The sequence below is a fragment of the Zea mays genome, chromosome 1, assembly GCF_902167145.1.
Source record: "Zea mays cultivar B73 chromosome 1, Zm-B73-REFERENCE-NAM-5.0, whole genome shotgun sequence".
NCBI classification, from domain to species: Eukaryota; Viridiplantae; Streptophyta; class Magnoliopsida; order Poales; family Poaceae; genus Zea; species Zea mays.
In genome coordinates this window covers 1,951,196-1,956,164 of record NC_050096.1, presented here as the reverse complement: position 1 = coordinate 1,956,164, position 4,969 = coordinate 1,951,196, and positions in this window count along the sequence as shown.

Genomic DNA, 4,969 nt, shown 5'->3' with positions numbered 1-4,969 from the left:
TTGATCACAATCGTAAGACAATAAATGTCATATTCTATGCCCTGAAGGCGTCAGCTTGATGATCAATATGTGAACCTTTATGGAAGTTTCTATCAAATATATAGATCCAGTCGATCGAACACTGTCAATCAAAGTGGCTTATTTATGTTGATACGTGCACTTACCTCGTATATCCTAGAAGTGAGTAGAGGTGAAGTTCCTGATATAATCCTTGCAACAATATGCAATTTGTTTGCTAAATCAATATGTGCATAATTGCATATACTTCTAGAAGAAGTTATTTTGCCATACTGAGACAGTTTTTTTGCAAGGATCAGGGGAGCACATTTCTAAAGTTAGCCTTTATAGAAGATTCAATGGAATCTAGATCTAGAAGATCGAAATATGTCCTGATGATAGTTGTTGTACGCCTTTTCTTTTGTGAGTTTTCCTGAAGTTTCTCACATGAGGTTTTTAAAGAGGCAACAAAGTGCAAATGCAATATGTGTCACCATGTGCTCTTTCTCCATATTTTCCCACTGGGTTTTTTGGGAGTTTTGATGAGGCATGTGTTGGTCGCGATATTCGCCCAAGGGGGAGTGTTGAGAAACCCTAATGAAGGGTTATGTGGACAAATACCGAATATGCCCTTATGGGAAATCACGTCTCTATATATAGAGTCTGTACCCACTCATTTCCTTATTATTAAAGCAGAAAGGAAATCTGCTCCCACATGCGTCCACGTCGGCAAAAAAGTTTTGGTCGTTCGATCGTAGTTTTGGCCGTTCGATCGTGGTTCGGGTTTTCCATTCTCTCCCCGTCTCCCGTGCGGCTGTGTGTAGATGCTTCCAGGCGACGGTTCTTCTCTCTAGTCTCCACGCATCCTCTCTGCGTCTACTTCCTGCATATCTCGTGCTCCCTCCTCCCCCCAAACCCCACTCTCCCCCGCTCGCCCGCGGCTTCGGCGACAACCGCTTTGGACTCCAGTTCTCTCCGCCGGTGTTCCAAAGGTCCAGGTAAGCGAGCTCCCTCCACCCGCACCCCCCCCCCCCCCCGCGGCTCCGGTGACAGCCGCCGCCGCTTCGGACTCCAGATCCTTCACCGCTAGCCCATGAATGTTCCAAACGAATCTACACATGCTCCGCTCCCGCTGTCGTGCCACCAGCAACACTACCCCTCCCCCCACGCTGTCGTAGTAGACTGTGCGGGCCGGGCCTGTATCGAGTCTCCCACTGTCGTGGATGTCACCGCAACGCCGTTGATGTCGGAGGAGGAGGCGCTCAAGGTCCACACCGACTGTGTCCACTTCCAGACTTCCTCGCCTCGCCTCTCACCTGCAGGAAGGTATGCACGCGTCATCCCCACCCAACCCCGCCCTCTCCCCTGTCCATTCGCCAGAATTTGCATCCCCCACCTTCACAATGCGCATGTGGGCCCGGCGGCGCTGACCCTGTTGGCGATCGTGTTGGCTTTGAGGCCCGCAGCAGCGCGACCACGTCTGCGAGCACGCAGTGCGCGGCGCCGAGGTAGACCGTTGCGGCAATGCCCGGGAGCCCCGTGCCGGCACCGAGCTCCACGGCGGTGGCACCACAGATGTGGTATCTGGCGGGGGAGTCCGCTGTGAAGTAGGCGGCCAGGACCAGGACAAGTCCCACAGCCAGGAGCCAGTGAGGACGTGGCCGATGGCCGGGTCGCTGGTGCTGTCGTGCTCCACCACGGTCCATGACCAGCGTGTGCCCTTCACATTGTCGCATCCCCCTCCACTTTCTATATTTGTTTACTAGATTAATGATTGCTTACTAACCTTCTTTCTAACCGACTGTGCCATTGAATTTGGATATTGACAATTGAAATCCACATTTGCTCCTAACAAATGCGCCCATTCTATATTTATTTACTGAGATTAACAATCGCTTTTTACCATATTTTCTAACCGTCTGTGCAGGTTTGTCCCTTGCACTGAGCAAAAGCATTTCTAAATTTTCAGAAAATTGGACTCGAATTACAAGAGGTACGTTTACATAATAGTATAATACATTGACCCCCCCTATTTTAATTATGGCCCATTAAGTACTGCGAGAATTTAGAGAAGATCTGCATGCCAGTGCCCTCCATATTAGCTTCTTACGAGTGGGGCTCTTTCAAGTCGCATTTGAGGTATCTCCCTCCCAAAGGTACTGATTTCGTATAGCACCAAGTCCTCCAATGGTTCCTTTCCTACGAAAATGTGATAATGTTCTTTATCTAAACATTCCCACTTCATATCATAAGATGCACGCCTGAATGCGTAACAAAGGCTGCTCATTTTTAAAAATTCACAGGGGTGTATCAACGCTTCTTATGTTTTCTACCTAATTTTACACACTGAATTATTTGAGCCTATGTTTGTCAATAGTGTGTTTTTCTTCATTAGGGTGTGTGTTTTTATTCATAGGGTGTGTGTTTATCTTCCATGCGAGGAACCACTGAATTCTCTGAACCACTTACATCAGTGTGTGTTTTTCTTCATTACGAGGAATTAAACAACTATTGTTTCCCTTTCCACTCTGTCAAATGACCAGGAAGGCACACACGGTTAATTAGATACGCCTAGGACATTGTTTTGATTTGCATTTCTGACGGTTCTACAAATCCTTTTTTGTGGCCTGTACCTCAATTGGCATCTGGAAAACAACGTGTTAGTGCAATGGCTTATATGGGCAATGTACACTATTTGATACAATGCAAATGTGTTGTTAACACATGTACTTATTTAGGCTTCACACATTCTCATATATATAGTTAATTTGAGCCACTAAACCAGAGAATATTGTTGGCAAGAATTACTTTTTGAACCAATCTGCCAAAGAAGCCTATAGATCCTATGTTTTGGCATACAGCTCTCAGACTATGAAAGACATTTTTAATGTCCATCAACTTGATTTGTAGGTAAATGTCTTGCAAAGTTTTCATTAACTGCACAACTGATATTACCTAAAATTCAGCTTACTGCCAAACTAGCGGATAACACAAATATTATTATCTGTCCTATTGGTGCGACATAAATGTTGATATTTTATACATTCTGTTCAGCATCAGTTTATGGGAAATATCATGGGATAATCACATATGATTTTCATATACATATATTGTGTCTTGCATCAATGTCAGGAGAAGAATGAGCTAATTGGTCACCATCACTCTGTTTAAGACAACTTAGTGAACTCTGTTTCCACATGGACGTCTTGTTAATTCTTTTGTGGAAAGTAGCTTGCACATACCGTGATGCAATAGTAGTATTCTTCAATTCACATGTTTTAAGGCTGTTTAAAATTGAGAAACAATCTATGTCAGATGTGTCGACAGAGATACAATTATACTTTGCAAAGACAATGTTGTCTAAAATTTAGTGGACAAAGTTCATGTTAAATTGATTTTAGATAAGCTGCAAAAAATATTCTTAATGGTGCTGTTGCAAAACTTTGGCAAAAATATGAAACTTTAAAATTGTACTCTTTACAGTGTACCAAAAAATTGAATTTCAAATAGTTGCAGTCTATATGACCTTGAAACCAATCTATTGTTAATAAATTTGACCTAAGTATTTCACTATTCTTAACCGTCGCTGATTTATTGTGTTGCCAAAGAGTTAATGAATATCACTCGCAAACTCTTGGCTATGTCATCGGTGGTAATAATAGAAGAAGTAAGGCTGATCAGCTTGCAAAGGAGATCAATTTATTATTTGCTACCCCAGACAGGCTTTAGGACCATCTACAAAATACCAAGAGTTTCATATACACGAGGCTAAATGTACTAAAATATAATATTTACAGCACTTTTCTTGAGAAGTCTGCTTGTATCATGCATTTTTTGAGTTGTCTATATTTTATTGGTTACTCATGTAGTTTTCATGATTTCTCTTTATAGCAAAGATTTTTCATAAAGAACAACACTTATTCAGTAGATGACTTATACATGTACTGCCTTGCTCTTTTATGGTTAAATAGAAAAAGAAAGATTCTATTCAGAACAAAATCAGATTATTCTAATTTTGAAATCCTTACTGAAGCTGACTTCTGATGCATTGTGACTCTAGTAAAAAGGTTTTAGATTTCAGAAAGCAGGATACTTCATTCATCATGTCTAATATGAACGTTCATGGAGATAATTATACAATTATGCTCTTCGACACCTTTTTTGGCCAATCCAGTTCTAGAATGTTGTTTTCGTTGGGAGTGAGACCATTTCATTTAGAGCTAGCATAAACATGACCATGAAGATGAGTTTCCAAAGGTCTTAAATATCATTTTTAAAAACATTCATTTTTTATTATGGAGATGAGTTTACAATTATCTTAAATATGACTTACGTTGCCTTCTCTTGATATCAATATTTGTTTTTTGGTGGCATCATAAGGCATTTTTGTATGGTTTCGAGACATCAGTTTACCATGGGTCTTCTATATATCTGATATATATTTTAATTTTGAGCATGACCTTCTTGGCTTTGGTTACTGAATTATGTACGTATATGACTATTGCAGTGAACTTTCTGGGCATTCTACTTATCTGACACATAATTTAATATTAAACATGACCCTATTGGTCTCTATTATTGAGTTATGTACTCATTCAACTGATGTAGCGATCTTTGTTTATTTTGGGATCCACGCTAGTGTAACGACCGCTGTACTGTGCATATAAATGCCAACTATTTTCATCCATGTCGTTGCTGCTATATGATTGAAGTACTGCTAAATATTATCACTCATACATTTCTACATTGTCTTTATAGCGACAATTTCTACAGAGTTGCACTTATTTGGCTACCAACTTCTAGAGGTGTTGGGGACTTGTTCTCAAAAGCTATGAATTAAGAACAAGGCAACACAAGAAATGTTAAACGTTAAAGTCCTTCGTCCTTCGAAGCATTATTTCCCATAAGGCATAATGATTTTCGGACGAAGGTTGTGAAGGGCATACCTTCGTAAATTCAATATATAATAATG